Source organism: Rana temporaria, chromosome 12 (assembly GCF_905171775.1).
Source record: "Rana temporaria chromosome 12, aRanTem1.1, whole genome shotgun sequence".
Lineage (NCBI taxonomy): Eukaryota > Metazoa > Chordata > Amphibia > Anura > Ranidae > Rana > Rana temporaria.
This window is the reverse complement of record NC_053500.1, coordinates 60,318,678-60,337,825: the sequence shown is the minus strand read 5'-3', so window position 1 is coordinate 60,337,825 and position 19,148 is coordinate 60,318,678. Positions and strand designations below refer to the sequence as shown.

The window sequence follows — 19,148 nt, the reverse complement described above, 5'->3', positions numbered from 1 at the left end:
AGATACTCCAGAGCTTAGTAAATGAGGTAAGGCTTTACATTGCAAAGAGTTCCCAGTCACGTGCAAGGAAAATACAATTGGTTGGATGATGGAAGTCATCAGAGCTTCTGCTCATTTACTAAGTTCTGGAGCAACTGCACTTGCAGAGTGCACAGTCTTTTTCCTTTAGTAACTGCTGTGCTGAGTACTGCAACACGTGTTGTGGCTGCTGATGGGCCATAGGTTTTTGTGGATGGCAGAATCCTGTCTAAGGCCCCTTTCACACGTACGGATCCCGTGAGGATCCGTACCTTTCTCATCCGTTTGCTCAGCAGGGATCGCTCCGTTGATCCCTGCTGAGCCGGCAGATGGCAGGGCCGTCCCTGCACACTGTGCAGTGACCGCCCTGTCAGATCTACGCTCTCCTCTATGGAGGGATCAGATGAACACGGACCGTTTGTCTGTGTTCACCTGATCCGATCTGCAGAAAGATGGAAAAATAGGATTTTTCCTCCGTCTGCAGAATCGGACCATAGCAGGGACCGATGAGGTCGTGTGTCAGCGGATGTTCATCCACTGACACCCGCTATCCCATAGAGATTAGGGATGAGCTTTGTGTTTGAGTCAAACTCATGTTCGACTCGAACATCGTATGTTCAACCGTTCTTCGAATTGCAAACGTTATGGGCCGTTCATGCAAAATTTGAGTGGCGAGTTACGGCCCATAATTCACTGCGGCTTTGCAGTGCATTGCTGGCTAATGATTGGCCAAGCATGCACTATGACCCGCATGCTTGGACAATCACAGCGCCTCCTGTACAGAGAGCCGTAATTGGCCAAAGCCAGAGTTTCTTTGGCCAATTATGCCTCAGGGGATTTAGTACACGCCCCACACTATATAAGGCCGCCTGCGTGGCGGCCTTGTGTAGTGTGTTGCGGAGGTGGTTAACGATAGACAGAGAGAGACAGTTTAATTTCAATTGAGTTAGATAGAGCAGGCAGGCGAGTCAGTTACAGTGTGTAGAGGATATATATGCATCCCAGGTGTTGTATATATATTTATACACTGTATTGAGTTTAGCTAGATCTGTTCCTGTATGCTCTTCCTAATATACTGACAGGCAGGCAGGTAATTGTGCTAGCTGCAGTATTTTCACTTAGTGTCATTTGCACAGTGTGCACCTAAAGCTTACCGGAATACAATTGCTGGTGTTATCATACAAATACAGGCAGGGACATACAATATTCAGTTTTATTGTCCTTCGCACAGTGTGCACCTAAAGCTACGTGAATACAATTGCTGGTGTTCTCATATTAATACCACAGGCAGGGATCTGCAAGTATTTTCACTTGGTGTACTGTGTTCTCTGCACATTGTGCACCTAAAGCTACGTGAATACAATTGCTGGTGTTCTCATACTAATACCACAGGCAGGGATCTGCAAGTATTGTCAGTATTTGTGCAGCTACATCTCCCTGCAGGCCATTAGTATGTCTGGAAGGACAACAAGGAGAGGCAGAGAGTCACGATCGATAAAAGAGGGCAAGCAGGCTCTGCGTCTAGAGGCAACAGTGCTGGTCGTTGACACGTTGCATCCTTATCAGCACGTGGCCGTGGGACACGCTCGTCCTTTTTTTCGTCAGCTGGCCGTGTTGAGCCGCAACATGCCGAACACTTGGTAGAGTGGATGACCAAGCCGTCCTCATCCTCCTCATCCCCTCTCACCCAGGCTCAGGGTACTTTGTCTGGCAAAGCAGCTGCCAACGCAGCCTCTTTCCTCTGCTCAATGGCATCAGTCACTCCTTCCCTAGCCCCACCATGTCCTCCGTAGGAGTCCGTCAAACTATTTGATCACAGTATTGGGTACATGCTGCAGGAGGATGTGCAGCGTTTTGAAGGCTCCGATGATGGTACCCAGCTAGAGGAAGGCAGTAACGTGAGCCCAGAGAGAGGGGGTGGCCTAGAAGGACAGCAATATGGCAGTCATGTTCCCCCAGCTGCAGCATACTGCCAGGTCTGCTACAGTGATGAGGAGGGAGGGGATCATGAGGTCACTGACTCCACATGGATGCCTCATAGGAGAGAGGAAGAGGAGGAGGCACATCTCCAACGGGGCAGGATGCCCTGCAGGGGCCAGCTTAAGGGAAGCACACCGACTGCATCACACCACAGAGCTCCACATGTGCAGGGCACTGCTGTCTCCCCGCGTTATTCCAAAAGTCGCAGATCGCACCGCTGCTATTTGCAACATATGTCTCAAGCGTATCTCGCGTGGCCAAAACATCACCCACTTGGGCACCACATGCTTGACCAGACATATGTAGAACTGCCATGCAGTTCGTTGGCAAGCGTACCTCAAAGACCCACACTAAAGAACAAAGAGGTCCTCTCCTTGCTCCTCATCAGCTGGGATCTCCAACCCCACGATACCTTCAGTCCTCTCTGAAGCCTGCACTGATAGGACTGAAGGTGTAGAATTAGGTGTGTCACAGCCAAGTACTTGCAGGCAATCTACTATCGGTACACCGACATCAGATTGTACCAGGCAAATTTCCCTGCCCCAGCTGCTGCAGTGCCGAAAGAAGTTCGCTCCCAGCCATCCTCATGCCCAGCGGTTGAATACTAGCTTATCTAAATTGCTAGCACTTCAACTGCTGCCTTTTCAGTTGGTAGACTATGCCCCCTTCCATGAGTTTTTGGAATATGCGGTACCTCAGTGGCAGGTTCCCAAACGCCACTTTTTCTCACGGAAGGCGATTCCAGCTCTCTATCGGCAAGTGGAAGGCAATGTACATGCCTCACTGGACAGGGTGGTCAGCGGTAAGGTGCATATTATCGCTGACTCATGGTCGAGCAGGCATGGACAGGGACCTTACCTATCTTTCACGGTGCATTGGGTGACTCTGCTGGCAGCTGGGAAGGATGCAGGACAAGCTACAGTAGTGTTGGAGGTTGTTCCACCACCATTCCTCCAAAATGCTACTACTGGTGATTGTGACACACCTCTCTCCTCCACCCCCTCCTCTTCTTCTTCCTCCGGGGCCTCTTCCTGTGCTGATTTGTTCTTTGGAACCAGCGGTGCTCCGTAGGCGTTCAAGGAGCTACGCAGGTTAGCAGGCAAAAAGATGCCATGCGGTGCTTGAGCTGGTGTGCTTGGGGGACAGGAGCCACACTAGGGCAGAGGTTCTGTCAGCTCTGCAGGGGCAGGCTTAGAGGTGATTGACGCCACGCCATCTTAAGCCAGGAATGGTGGTTTGCGACAATGGCACCAACCTACTCTCCGCCCTCCGTCAGGGACAACTGACCCACGTGCCCCGTTTTGCTCACGTCCTTAACTTGGTGGTGCAGCAGTTCTTGGGAAGGTACCCAGGCTTACAGGATGTCCTGAAGCAAGCCAGGAAACTCTGTGTGCATTTCCAATGGTGATATAATGCCAGTGCTCGGCTGGCTATCCTCCAAAAGGAATACAACCTGCCCAAGAACCGCCTAATCTGTGACATGCCCAGCAGGTGGAACTCTACGTTGGCCATGCTGCAGTGGCTGCACACGCAGCAGAGGGCCATCAATGAGTATCTGTGCCAATATGGCACCAGGACAGGGTCAGGGGAGCTTGGTTTTTTCCCCACGCCAGTGGGCCATGATCAGAGATGCATGCACTGTCCTGGATACTGGACAGGGCACTTGAGGCAGAACAGAGGGAGGAAGAGGAGGACTTCCTTACCTCTCAAGGCCCCCTTTAGCCAGACAGTGTTCCTGCTTGCCCGGCTATCACACAGGAAGAGGACGAGGAGGAGGAGGATTGTGTCAGCATGGAGGTGGAGGCTAGCCCTCAGCAGCAGTCTTCAAGGGATCAATTACAGTCCCAAGAAACCCATGGACTTGTCTGTGGCTGGGAGGAGGTGGCTGCGGATCATGTCGTCCTTAGTGACCCAGAAGACTCCGCACCGAATGCAAACCTATGCTGCATGGCCTCCCTGATCCTGCAAAGCCTGCGGAAGGATCCTTGTATTCATGCTATCAAGAAGAGGGATCATTACTGGCTGGCAACCCTCCTTGATCCACGTTATAAGGGTAAGGTAATCTTATCTTGCCGGTGCAGAGGGAGCAGAAGATGAAACATCTTCGGGAGGCCTTGCAGAAAGGTCTGTGCAATGCGTTCCCAGAGACTCAGAGGTTACAAAATCCTGGTCCTGGACAACGTGTTGCTGAGGCTTCGGTCAGTGAAAGAAGGAGCGGTGGAGAAGGTGGCCGTCTGACCGATGCGTTCAGTCAATTTTTTAGTTCGCAGCCCCAAGGTATGACCGGTTCCAGCAACCATCGGGAGCCTCTGTTTTACATGGTGCGGGAATACCTAGGGGCAAGATCAGACTTGGACACCTTTCCCACCGAAAATCCTCTGGCTTACTGGGTCTTGAGGATGGATCACTGGCCAGAGCTTGCACAATACGCAATTGAGCTACTGGCTTGTCCTGCATCCAGCGTTCTTTCAGAACGCACATTCAGTGCTGCTGGAGGCTTTGTAACCGATCACAGGGTGCGCATCTCCACCGACTCGGTCGATCGACCGACCTTCATAAAAATGAATCAGGCTTGGATCACCACCAGCTACCAGCTACCAGGTGCTACCAAGCACCTGATGCTGATGTAACTGAGTATTTTTTTTTTAAATGTCAGATGTCTTCAAGACTGCCTATGCTGATGCTGAGTGACTATCCTGTTATGCTGAGTGAATATCCTTTTCCTCCTCAATGATCTTGCTGATAGCTTGTAAGAACATTGTTGGTTCTGGGCACCACCACCAGTGGCTAAGGCCCAATTTTTCTGCCCCTGTTTAACAGGAGCGTGTAATTACAATTTTTGATGCAATACTTTGCAGTGGGCTCATTGCTGCGCTCCAACTAGAGTATCTGTGAGGGGTTGCAGTGTTGTGGCACCAACACCAGTGCCTAAGGCCCAATTTTTCTGCCCCTGTTTAACATGGGTGTGTAATTACAATTTTTGATGCAATACTTTGCAGCAGGGTCATTGTTGCGCTCCAACTAGAGTATCTGTGAGGGGTTGCAGTGTTGTGGCACCAGCACCAGTGCCTAAGGCCCAATTTTTCTGCCCCTGTTTAACAGGGGCGTGTAATTACAATTTTTGATGCAATACTTTGCAGCGGGCTCATTGCTGCGCTCCAACTAGAGTATCTGTGAGGGGTTGCCGTGTTGTGGCACCAGCACCAGTGCCTAAGGCCCAATTCTTCTGCCCCTGTTTACCAGGGGCGTGTAATTACAATTTTTGATCTAATATTTCACAGCAGGGCGTTCCAGCACCCACCAAGACTAACTGTGAGGGCTTACAGTGTTGTGGAAACACCAACACCTAGGGCCCAAATGTATGCAGAGTATATACGGCAGGCCCCTACTTTCAAACATCCGACTTACAAACGACTCCTACTTGCCAACGGAAGGAGACAACAGGAAGTGAGAGGAAGTCTACCCATAGGAAGGGAAATTCTCTTATGTAAAAGGTGTCTCCTGTCTACTGATGCTTTATCACAATCCTTGTTTCACAAAAAAAAATGTTTTTTTTTCAAAAAATCATTTGTCATTGGGACAGAAAGTGAGGTGCAATCTTCTGAACAGATGCACACAGACAGCAAAACAAATGTTACAGGGGTGATAACCCTTCTCTATGTTTTCAGAAAAGCTTAAAAAAAGATTTTATGGCTGAAGCTACACTTTAAAGAAGTACCAGTTGAAAATTACAAACAGATTCTACTTAACAACAAGCCTACAATCCCTGTCTTGTTTGCACCGCCTGTATACTGCTGTTCAAAGTATATAGGGCCAAAGGGGCTTGAAATGACCAGGGGGGAGGGGGGCGGGGAAACCCATGCTATTTTTCTCAGTGATTTTCATCCATATTGCAGGGACCAAACATTACATTAAAGCCGCAAGCAGTCTTAAATTACTTTTTTCTTATAGTAATCTCATTTTGTGCAGGGACAGTTCTAAACACGTGCCACTACTATAGACACCCAGCAGGTATGATATTTAAAGGAATTTTTCATTTTTTTTTCACTTTAAGCATCATTAAAATCGCTGCTCCAGAAAAAACTACAGTTTTTAAAACTTTTTTTTCCATTGATACATGTTCCCTGGGGCAAGACCCGGGTCCCCAAACCCGTTTTCCGACAATAACTTGCATATTAGGCTTTAAAATTAGCACTTTTGAATTCGAATGTTCGAGTCCCATTGACGTCAATGGGGTTCTAAATGTTCGCGCGAACGTTCGGTCCGTTCGAAGGTTTTGGTGCGAACCGAATGGGGGGGTGTTTGGCTCATCCCTACTCTCTATGCAGTGTCATCCCTCTCTATGCAGTGTCAGCCCTCTCTGTGCAGTGTCAGCCCTCTCGTTGCAGTGTCAGCCCTATCTATGCAGTGTCAGCCCTCTCTGTGCACTGTCAGCCCTCTCTGTGAAGTGTCAGACCTCTCTGTGCACTGCCAGCCCTCTCTTTGCAGTGTTAGTCCTTTCTATACAGTGTCAGCCCTCTTTATGCAGTGCCAGCCCTCTCTGTGCAGTGTCAGCCCTCTCTGTGCAGTGTCAGCCCTTTCTATGCAGTGTCAGCCCTCTCTGTGCAGTGTCAGCCCTCTCTGTGCACTGCCAGCCCTCTCTTTGCAGTTTCAGCCCTCTCTTTGCAGTGTCAGCCCTCTCTTTGCAGTGTCAGCCCTCTCTATGCACTGTCCATCCTCTCTGTGTAGTGTCAGACCTCTCTGTGCAGTGTCAGCCCTCTCTATGCAGTGTCAGCCCTCTCTGTGCAGTGTCAGCCCTCTCTGTGCACTGCCAGCCCTCTCTTTGCAGTGTTAGCCCTCTCTATACAGTATCAGCCCTCTCTTTGTAGTGTCAGCCCTCTCTGTGCAGTCAGCCCTCTCTATGCACTGTCAGCCCTCTCGGTGTAGTGTCAGCCCTCTCTGTGAAGTGTCAGCCCTCTCTGTGCAGTGTCAGCCCTCTCTGTGAAGTGTCAGCCCTCTCTGTGCAGTGTCAGCCCTCTCTGTGCAGTGTCAGCCCTCGCTTTGCAGTGTCGGCCCTCTCTATGCAGTGTCAGCCCTCTCTGTGCAGTGTCAGCCCTCTCTTTGCAGTGTCAGCCCTCTCTATGCAGTGTCAGCCCTCTATGTGCACTGTCAGCCCTCTCTGTGAAGTGTCAGCCCTCTCTGTTCACTGCCAGCCCTCTCTTTGCAGTGTCAGCCCTCTCTGTGCCATCAGACCTCTCTATGCACTGTCCGTCCTCTCTGTGTAGTGTCAGACCTCTCTGTGCAGTGTCAGCCCTCTCTGTGAAGTGTCAGCCCTCTCTGTGCAGTGCCAGTCCTCTCTATACAGTGTCAGCCCTCTTTATGCAGTGCCAGCCCTCTCTGTGCAGTGTCAGCCCTCTCTGTGCAGTGTCAGCCCTTTCTATGCAGTGTCAGCCCTCTCTGTGCAGTGTCAGCCCTCTCTGTGCACTGCCAGCCCTCTCTTTGCATTGTCAGTCATCTCTTTGCAGTGTCAGCCCTCTCTTTGCAGTGTCAGCCCTCTCTGTGCAGTCAGACCTCTCTATGCACTGTCCGTCCTCTCTGTGTAGTGTCAGCCCTCTCTGTGCAGTGTCAGCCCTCTCTGTGCACTGCCAGCCCTCTCTTTGCAGTGTCAGCCCTCTCTATACAGTATCAGCCCTCTCTTTGCAGTGTCAGCCCTCTCTGTGCAGTCAGCCCTCTCTATGCACTGTCAGTCCTCTCTGTGTAGTGTCAGCCCTCTCTGTGCAGTGTCAGCCCTCTATGTACAGTCAGCCCTCTCTATGCACTGTCAGCCCTCTCTGTGCAGTGTCAGCCCTCTCTGTGCAGTCAGCCCTCTCTATGCACTGTCAGCCCTCTCTGTGCAGTGTCAGCCCTCTCTGTGTAGTGTCAGCCCTCTCTGTGCGGTGTCAGCCCTCTCTGTGCAGCGTCAGCCCTCTCTATGCAGTTCCAGTCCTGTGCAGTAACAGTCTTCTCTCTGCACAGTACTTATTGTGTATGAAGTTGTATTATTTCTATCATTAACAATCTTAAGCAAACATAGGCTAATACAGTGAGTTTTTTTAAAAGGAAGTTATGTACTAAAGATGTATATGCAGGCAGCAATCCTGTCTATAAGCAACTGTGTAAATAAGCTATGTAAATATGTGTTTAGATATTTTTAACACTTGCAGAGCAGGTAATTAAAGAGGAATTCCTGGCAACAAATGAGTGTAATCAGTAATCTTTTTATTCAGCAGGCGCTACAACTGTGCTGAAGTCAGCAAGATCACCTGATTCACCCTAAAGTGAACCTTGCACTAAAAGACAGAGTCTGCTTATTACATCTGGCCTCTTTCTTCACATCAACTCAGGCCTCGTACACACGGCCGAGTTTCTCTGCAAAAACCAGCAAGAAGCTTGCTGGGTTTTTTTTTTTGCAGAGGAAACCGGTCGTGTGTACACTTTTCAACGAGGAAACCGCCGAGGATCTCGTCGGGCCAAAAAGAGAACATGTTCTCTATTTCCTTGTCGGCAATGGGAAAATTTGGCTCGGCGAGATCCTCGGCGGCTTCACAAGGAACTCGACGAGCAAAAAGATGTGTTTTGCCCGTCGAGTTTCTCGGCCGTGTGTACGAGGCTTCACTGTAATAAAGTGGTTGTAAACCTCTGAACAAAAAACTGAAACAAACATATCGTTCTATAGTATGTACTGTACTTGCCTTAATCAAAAGCATCTAGTTTAGTCTATATGCTGGCTAATCTCTACTTCCTTTACTAGCTTCAGAAGTTACCTCTGACAGTTTTTCCCAGGACCAGGCCATTCATGGTGACGTCCCACACCCTTCTCTAGCACACAACAGGTGAGTGACAGCCTCAGATGTGCATGTTTCTCTGAGACTGTGTAGAGGGGTGGGTGTATCCTTTCCTTCCACTCAGTTCTCATATTACACTCAGCTCGGTGCTGTGCAGTATGTGGTGTCAGATCCCCTCCCCCACTCACTGAAAGCTGTAAAATGCCAACTGATCTGTGTACTTGAAAGACTCTGGAGAAGAGAGGGCTGCAGATAAACGGGTACAGCTTATGCAGAAGGATATGCTTCATACCTGTGTATTACCTGATGCCAGTAACTTCAGTAAGGGTTTATTATCACAAATGTGATTAAATTTAGAAAATATACTTACCTGTCCCCAGTTTCTGCACTGTAAGAGATGACATCACAATCCTTCCGGTGAGCACTTACTGAGTAGATCAAAATTTTGAAAGAAAATGCTACAGCACGGTGCAGTAGAAGGATTATGACATTACCCTCACTTAGGCACTGTGGGTTGAAGCTGAGGGTTAAGTGTATTTTCTGTCTCTAACTTTTTATCCCCTAGTGTTTTTATCCTCTGCTGCATTAAAGAGGTTGTAAACCCTCATGTTTTTTCACCTTAATGCATCCTATGCATTAAGATCGGGGATCGGGGAGATTTGTGCTAGGAGTGAGATCTGAGTGTGGGAATTGCTAGAAAGTGTAATTTGGAGGGAGTTGTGCTAGGAGGGGGGGTTGGAAGGGAGAATTTGGGCGGTGGGGGGGGGGGGGTGATTTGTGCTAGGATGGGAACTTTGAGAGGAAAGAGGATGTGTGCTAGGAGAGGTGATTATTTTGGCCACGATTTAGGTGTGGGAATTGTGCTGGAAAGGGTAATTTGGAGTTGTGCTGGGAGAAGGAACTTGTTCTAGGAGGGGGGGTTGGAAGTTGGAATTTGGGGGGGATGATTTGTGCTAGGATATGAAATTTGAGAGGAAGTAAAGAGGATGTGTGCTAGGAGAGGTGATTGTTTTGGGTAGGGGGATTTGTGCTAGAAGTGGGGAATTGGGGGGATTTGAACAGGGAGGAAGTGGGGGGCAACGATTAGTGCTAGGAGGGGGTGGGGAGATTTTAGGAAAGAGGGGGATTTGTCCTAGGAGGGGGGATGGGGGGATTTTTTCAGGGGGTGTGGGGGCATTTGGGTTTAGGGGGGGATGATCTGTTTTGAGGGGAGACTTTTGCTATGAGGGGTAAATTGGGGGATTTGTGCTAGGAGGCGGATTTGAAGAGGGGGAGGGAATTGTGCTGGAAAGGGTAATTTGGAGAGAGTTGTTCTACAAGGAGGAATTGGGAGGGAATTTATGCTAGGAGGGGCGATTTGGGGAGAGGATTTGTGCTAGGGTGGGAAATTTGAGTGGAAACCGCATGTGTACTTGTTTTGCACAGGGGGATTTTTGCTAGAAGTAGGGATTTGGGGGAGATTTGAGCAGAGATTTAGGGGAGATATGAGCAGAGATTTGGGGGCCAAAGATTTGTGCTGGGAGGGGGATTTGGATTGGAAGGAGGGGGAGTTTTTTTGGGGGGTGCATTTTTACTGAGACATGATGCTTACCCATAGAAGGTGGGCACTAGTTTTGGCAGTGGGCAGCAGTTATTTTTGCCCAAGGTGCTAGATGACCTTGTCCCAGCATTGCCCACACTGTACTCAGCAGATCTCCTCCCCACACAGCACATAGCTGGGATTAGGTTCACTTACAGACACAGCCTCAATCTGCACAGTGTGTAGCTATCTGCTATGTTGCAGTTCTGACTAGATTTCACAACCGTCTGTAAATTTATAGATAACTCATAAATTTCAATTTCAAATTTCAACCCATTTACGGACAACAGCTGCCTGTAAGAAATATGTCTGCAGGGTAACAGTGGAACTGAGCATGTGCAGTTTCAAAGCCTGCTTGGCTTGGAAACCTTGTACAAGCTCGGCCATTTACGGCTGGGCGGACGCATCCGCAGTGCGTCAGTGGCATAATGTATGTAAATGTATGTAAAATTTCGAAAATTAGAAAATTGAAAAATTCGAAATTTGAAAAATCGAAAATGAAAAATTTGAAAATGAAAAAATAAATGAAAAATTCGAAATTTCTAAAATTGAAAAATTCGGAATTTCTAAAATTAAAAAAAACAAAAGTTTTTCCGAAAATTCGAAATTGAAAAATTCGAAATTGAAAAATTCGAAATTGAAACATTCGAAATTGAAACATTCGAAATTGAAAAATTCGAAATTGAAAAATACAAAATTCGAAATTGAAAAAATCGAAAATTCGAAAATGAAAAATCGAAAATTCTAAAATGAAAAATTCGAAAATTAAAAAAAAAATGAAAAATTCGAAATTTCTATAATTGAAGAAATCGAAAATAAAAAATGAAAAATTCGAAATTTCTAAAATTCTGGATTTTTAAAATAAAAAAAACTTCGGAAATACGAAAATTCGGAAATTCGGAAATGTAAAAATTCGGAAATACGAAAATTCGGAAATTAAAAATTCCGAAATTCTGAAATTCGGAATTTCGGAAGTCCGAAAATTCAGAAATTGAAAAATTCGGAAATACAAAAATTCGGAAATTCGATTTTTCGGAAATAGGAAAATTCGGAAATTCGGAAATTCGAAATTTTCGGAAGTCCGAAAATTCGGACTCCCATCGAGACCACGTGATACCCGCACAAGCCGGAGGCTAACAGACGTAAGACGGCAATACGCTCGCCGCGTCCTTACGTTTTTTTGCATCTTATCCCCCTATTACATGTAAGAGTCCATCCTTATTTTATTAAAGAACCCCATTTTTTAAAAACACACTTCACGATTGGAGGTATTTTTCTCTCTTTTCCCCTTCCCTACCTGCCCCCTCGAATTATTGAGCATTGGCAGATTGAACAGCTTCCAGCAGCCAGAGGGAATATTGGTGGAATCAGAGAGACTCGTACCTTGGAGAAACTACACTATGGGGCAGATCAACATAGATCTGCACCCGCGCAGCGTATCAGAGATACGCTACGCCGCCGTACCTTACCTGGCGTTCTTTCAAATCCTCAAAGATTTTGCGCCGTAAGTTATGGCGGCGTAGTGTATTTCTGGCGGCGGAATTCAAATCGTCGATTAGGGGGCGTGTTTCATTTAAATGAAGCGCGTCCCCGCGCCAAATGAACTGCGCATGCTCCGTTTCGAAATTTCCCACCGTGCATTGCGCGAAATGACGTCGCAACAACGTCATTTTTTAAACTTAGACGTGACTTACGTACATCCCGATTCACGGACGACTTACGCAAAAAAAATAAAAAATTCAAATTTCGACGCGGGAACGACGGCCATACTTAACATGGCAAATCTAACTATACGCCGCAAAATACCAGCTTTAACTATACGCCGGAAAAAGCCAACTAGAGACGACGTAAGAGAATGGGACGGCCGCGCGTACGTTCGTGGATCGTCGGAAATAGCTAATTTGCATACCCGACGCGGAAAACGACGCAAACTCCACCCAGCGGATGGAAGTATTGCATCTACGATCCGAAGGCGTACGAAGTCGTACACCTGTCGGATCAAACCCAGATGCCATTGTATCTTGGTTTAAGGATTCAAACTAAAGATACGACGCGGGAACTTTGAAAGTACACTGACGTATCAGTAGATACGCCGGCTTACTCTCACTGTGGATCTGGCCCTATATGTCTATACTGTATATAGCAACTACAAGGTAAGGGAACTGCGAGACCATTTGTGAATATCTGTATTAACATCAGCTATCAGAGAGAAGACGCCAACCATCCAGCATACCATCTAACGCCCTTACATAGACTCATTCATTTATTTTATTCACTGTCACTTTGCACATTGATGCACGCTGGTGAATATAGTCACAATTAGTGTGACATTTGGAGTGTTCACATAGTCACACTCTATGTTTGCTACTAGAGTAGCTTTTTTTTATCCTATTTTTTGATTGTGGTATATTTTGTTATACATATATTGTTATATTGTTTTATTAACCCTCACTGTGGTCACTCATCACATATCTGAACCTCTTGTATCCTGCCTGCATCCTCTAACCACCTCCTGTATCCTGTCTGCATCCTCTAACCATCTCCTCTATCCAGCGGCATCCTCTAACCATCTCCTGTATCCTGTACGCATCCTCTAACCATCTCCTGTATCCTGTCCGCATCCTCTAACCATCTCCTCTATCCAGCGGTATCCTCTAACCATCTCCTGTATCCTGTGGGCATCCTCTAACCATCTCCTGTATACTGTCTGCATCCTCTAACCACCTCATGTATCATGTCTACAGCCTCTAACCACCTCCTGTATTATGTCTGCATTCTCTAACCACCTCCTGTATTATGTCCGCTAGGGATGAGCTTTATGTTCAAGTCAAACGTGAGATCGACGTGAACATTGTCTGGTCACCCGTTCGGCGAACAATTTGAGGGGGGGGGCAAAATCGAAAAGCGGCGGAACACCCTTTAAAAGTCTATGGGAGAAATCAAAAGTGTTAATTTTAAAGGTTAATATGCAAGTTATTGTCATAAAAAGTGTTTGGGGACCTGGGTCCTGCCCCAGGGGACATGTATCAATGCAAAAAAAGTTTTAAAAACTGAATTTTTTTGGGAGCAGTGATTTTAATAACGCTTAAAGTGAAACAATAAAAGTGAAATATTCCTTTAAATTTCGTACCTGAGGGGTGTCTAAAGTATGCCTGTAAATTCACGCATGTTTCCCATGTTTAGAACTATCCCTGCACAAAATGTAATTTCTGAAGGAAAAAAATTTAAATTTAAAACTACTCGTGGCTACTCATGAATTGTCGGTCCCGGCAATACAGAGAAAAGTCATTGAAAAAAATGACAGGGGTCCCCCCAGTCCATTACCAGGCCCTTTGGGTCTGGTATGAATATTAAGGGGAACCCCTGCCATTTTTTTCAATGACTTTTATCTGTATTTCATTTTGTGCAGGGAACCCAAATGAAAAAAAAAATGCATGGGGGTCCCGCAAATTCCATATCAGGCCCTTCAGGTCTGGTATGGATATTAAAGGGAGCCACGCATAATTTAAAAAAAAAATACGTAGAATTCCCCCAAAAAATCTATACCAGACCCTTCAGGTATGAGGACCTCTGCAACATAATAAAAAAAATGGCGTGGGGTCCCCCCAAAAATCCATACCAGACCCCTTATCCGAGCACGCAACCTGGCAGGCCTCAGAAAAAGAGGGAGAGAGTGCCCCCCCTCCTGAACCGTACCAGGCCACATGCCCTCAACATGGGGAGGATGCTTTGGTCTCATCCCCACAACCCTTGCCCGGTGGTTGTGGGGGTCTGCGGGCGGGGGGCTTATCGTAATCTGGAAGCCCCCTTTAACAAAGGGGACCCCCAAATTCCGCCCCCCATGTGAATTGGTAACGGGGTACTTTGTACCTCTACCATTTCACAAAAAAAGTGTCAAAAAAGGTAAAAAAACACACAGATAGCTTGGTAAAATAAATTCCAGCGATGTACATCCTTATACAACCCAGACCCGCGATACCCACTGCTACGAACGATACAGCCTCCTCCATAGAAGGCTCCCGGGCGAATGACGCGTGAGCCGTGTGACATTTCTTTTAAAACCGAGGGCGGGGCCACCTGTGACGTGGACAAGTGACCCCATCCTGTTCTGACGTAACAGGGGTTTCCGGCGGCTTCCCGGTGGTGTCACGGGTGCCCCCGGCCCCCTCTGGCGCACCATGGGAAACGCGCCATTTGCCCGGGAGCCTTCTACGGAGGAGGCTGTATCGTTCGTAGTGGCGGGTAGCGCGGGTCGTGGAAGGATGTACATCTCTGGGATTTATTTTGTTATTTTTTATTAAAGGACTTTCCCAAGCTGTCTGTGTGTTTTTTTACCTTTCTTGACACTTTTTTTGTGAAATGGTAGAAGTACAATGTACCCGTTACCAATTCACATGGGGGGAGGGCAGAAACTGGGGGTTCCCTTTGTTAAAGGGAGCTTCCAGATTACGATAAGCCCCCCCGCTCGCAGACCCCCACAAACACCAGACAAGGGTTGTGGGGATGAGGCCCTTGTCCCCATCAACATGGGGACAAGGTGCTTTGGGGGGGTCACAGACTGCCAAAGCATCCTCCCTATGTTGAGGGCAGGTGGCCTGGTACGGTTCAGGAGGGGGGGTGCTCTCTCGTCCCTCCCTCTTTTCCTGTGGCCTGCCAGGTTGCGTGCTCGTATAATGGGTCTGGTATGGATTTTTGGGGGGATCCCACGCAATTTTTTTTTTTTTTTTGGTGCAAAGTTCCCCTTTAAAATTAATGCTAGACCTGAAAGGTCTGGTATGGATTCTTTAGGCGGAACCCCATGTAAAAAAAAAAAAAAAAAATTATTTCGGTTCCCTGCACAAAATGTCATTTTTGAAGGGAAAAAAAGTAATTAAAAACTACTCACGCTATTAATGATTATTATTTTTTTATGTGGGATATTTATTAAATCAAAAAGTTAAAAATATAGCTTTTTTTTCAAAATTGTCTTTTTTTTTGTTTATAAAAACCGCAGAGGTGATCAAATACCACCAAAAGAAGCTCTATTTGTGAGAAAAGAAGGTCGTCAATCTTGTTTGGGTACAGCGTTTCACGACCGCGCAATTGTCAGTTAAAGCGACGCAGTGCCGTATCACAAAAAGTGCTCTGGTCAGGAAGGAGGTAAATCCTTCCGGGCAGAAGCAGTTAAAATTATCCTGTCCACCAGGGGCGAACTGACAACTCATGGGTCCCCCAGGCAATAGGAGATTATGGGGCCCCCGGGCAATAGGAGATTATGGGGCCCCGGGCAATAGTTCATGGGGCCACACAGTATACACACACACGCATACAGTATGCATACACAGTATACACACACAGTATACATACACACAGAATACACATACACACACTGAAAAGGTATTGGAGAGGTGGGGCAGCTATAATCTTGGGATTTTTAGACCAAAAAGGATGTCGGTAAGGGACATTTCAGGGACAGTATGTAAAAATCTGTGTTTTAAATTTTCGGAAAGCTGGGCTTGTTGGATACACTTTACCTCCACAGATGAATATAAGATGGCTGTGTCTTGAGCGGACTCCCGAGAGCTGTGGTGGGAAACTTAATATTTATAAAAAAAATAGGGCTGTTACTGATCAAAATATTTGTGTTCGATTAATCGATTTTTTTTTATCGATTAATCGACTAATTTCGATTAATTATAACGCACATACAGATCCAACTACTTTTAGCTGATCTCCTCCTTGCAGGCTGATTCCTAGTGCAGCTACCAACCACTGGAAAAATGGATAGCAGGATACAAAAAACACACAAATCCAGCGCTCGATGGGAATAGCATTAAAACTTTTATAGTCTTCAAGTAGGTAACAAAATAAATGTTGCACTGGAGATACAATCGATGTAGCTACATAAACTGTAAAAATGGTGCGAGTATTACCAAACGGTAACAAAAGCAGTCATAAAAACATGTAGCCAAGTATGATACTGGTATAAAATGTGTACAACGATGCCACTGCTGAATCCAGATGAGAAGTTAACATCAGTCCGTCGGCATGTAGATGACCCATTAAGGGAACTATAACAACTCCCAGTGGATGGTTGTAGAATCCCAGGTTGATAGAGGAAAGTGTAACAGCCCTTGCGATAGTAAGGTCCCGCCAGCATGCAGATATGAAGGCACAGCAAAGGAGCCCTACAGATGGATACAGCAAGCCCTGCTGCTGCCCGTGATGTCACCAGATCTCCGACGGAACTCCCTGAAGGCCTGGAAGGCCTGGAAGCCGGCGGAGAAGTGAGTACCAATCAAAAGAATTTTGATCGATCAAAAGAATTTTGATCGATCAAAAAATTAAAGATTAATCGATGAATTAATAGTTAATTTCCACAGCCCTAAAAAAAAAAAAAAAAAAAGCTAAAAGAAGAAATATAACTGTACTCCTGACAATTCCTCGCGCCTGCCTACCTCACAAACCCCCCTTCCCATCTGATCCTCTCCTCTTTACCCTCCTGTATCCCACACCAGATCCCGTGTGCTCTACCTGGTCTCGATTTTATTCATGATTACGCATATTATTCCTTACGAGATCCCCCCAGGATCCATTTTGCACTCACTCCCTCATGGCCCCTCTATGTTACATTTCGTATTCTTCACACTTACATGTCGGACCCGTTTCACCATTCTACTTCGGTAGACTGGCTCGTCATTATGCCTTTGACCATACCTGATGCGACGAGCTACTCATGCAACACCAAGGTCGCCCCCTCTACCGATGACTAGTCTTATGTCAAGCAGGTTCTCACCAGGAAATGCACAGTTCTAATGTAGCTATGGAAGTCTCTTCTGTTTATAGTTTATATATTGTTTATATGAAGTTTGATATACTGCGGCTGCGTCCGCTTCCATGCTTCCCATGTTACCTTACCGTTTCAGTAAACTGTCTGTATTGTTACCATTCTTTTTAATAAAATATTGGAACAAAAAAAAAATCTGTGTTTTTTTTTTTTTTTTTTTACATACTGTCTCTGGTTTTACTGAGGCTGGCAACCCTGATGGGGCCCCCTAGTAGCATGGGGCTCTCGGGCAGTGCCCTAGTGCCCAAATGGTCAGTCCGCCCCTGCTGTCCACAGGATGACAACGCTACAGTGACTTTTACTACAGAATAAACCCTGTTGTCAGTCACCCTCAAACAAGTACAATTATCAAACCTGCTGTCAGGATTAAAGGATCTTTTTAAATCACCTCCTTTCCGTTCAACTTTGTTTTTACCTAAAGACTGACTAATCAAATGTACAATATTACAAACTAAGGACATTTGAGTGCCAGATACACAATTTACCTTCACTCAGGATTAAAGGATAAGTTCACTTTAAGATAAATAAATGCAAATTTTTTTGCAGGTAAAGAAAAATTCATTTTCTTTTTTTGGAGCAATAATCAGCAGATCGCAGGTGTCGTGCAGGTCTCCTGCAGATCTCTCAGTGTACCTGTGTGCTCAGACATCCCGTACAGGCAAGCAGATATACTGATAGGAAGATCAATGGATTACCACGGTGCCGTAGTAGTTCATTAAGAAATACAAGCCAACCTCCGAAAAGGATGTTGGGACAGAGCTCTTTGTATGAATGACACTGATTTCAAAAAGTGACAGCTATTATGGGGAACTTCTCCCCATACTGCTGTCTTGGGAAGGGGGGGGGGTGTAATTGGGCAGCAGATGCAGCATTGGGAACATGTTACATGTTCCACCCTAAAAACGTGTGGTACATGTAACATGTTCCCAATGCTGCAGCTGCTACCCAATTACACCCCCCCCCCCCAAGGCAGCAGTATGGGGAGAAGTTCCCCATAATAGCTGTCACTTTTTGAAATCAGTGTCATTCATTCAGAGAGCTCTGTCCCAACATCCTTTTCAGAGGTCGGCTTGTAGTGAACTTATCCTTTAAGGGTAATCTAGTGACAGGCTGCATCACATATGTGATTCATGCTTTTACACATAGTTCCACTTTTGTCTCCAAAAAACAAAAAAAACACAGTATTTTCCTAGAAAATATGCACTTCGTCATTGAATTGTGTTTTCCTGTTTGCAGTAATCTACTACTAAAGCTAATCTACACATTGTACACATCTTATGTATTGGTGTAGCTGCATTTTTCACTTTATAGTTTACAGATTGTAAATCAAAAAGTCTGAAATAGAATATTTTATGGTAAAATTGTATTGATTTAAATCCCCTGCTCTAGTATAATGTATGTATCTTTGAATATAATTCCATTCCATTTATTTAATACATGAATGATCATTGAGCAGCAGAAGATACATAACAACCCAATCATTAAATTCTCCATAAAGCAGACTGCAATGACATTTCTACAAAATTTAAAGATAACAATTCTGCCATGGAATCAATAGTTTGTGGAATTAAAAATGCACAGGCAGTACAGAATGTGTGTATACATTTTCTGCTTTTTATGAATTGATTGTAAATTCCAAAGATTACTCACCACTGCGAAGAGTCTGTTCTGTCTCCTGCCAGGTAAAGTATCATGTGACAACTCACTCAAGGAAGATATTAGACACCAGGGCATAGAACACTCAAATTATGTAAGGCTGAATGTACACAGGATGTTTTACAATCTCTCCTGAATGATTTAACTTGACAGATAGTAACCGTTTTGCCGCATTTACATGGCACGTTTAACCGCATGTGCATTTTCCAAAATAGTCAAAAAGTAAAAATGCCTGTAAACGAAATGTGGCAAAACACGAGTTACCGCGTTTACAAGCTGTTACAGG

At 45.9% G+C, this 19,148-nt stretch overlaps 1 protein-coding gene across 1 annotated transcript in view; it reads right to left on the bottom strand.

The window, feature by feature from the left end:
• LOC120919333 (lysosomal alpha-glucosidase-like) overlaps positions 1-18,945 on the bottom strand; it is a 258,842-nt gene extending 239,897 nt beyond the window's left edge. The window contains exon 1 of the mRNA XM_040331444.1: positions 18,857-18,945. The gene's annotated coding sequence lies outside the window, so the exon portion shown is untranslated. The remainder of the gene's footprint in view (positions 1-18,856) is intronic.
• Positions 18,946-19,148: the final 203 nt, after the last annotated feature.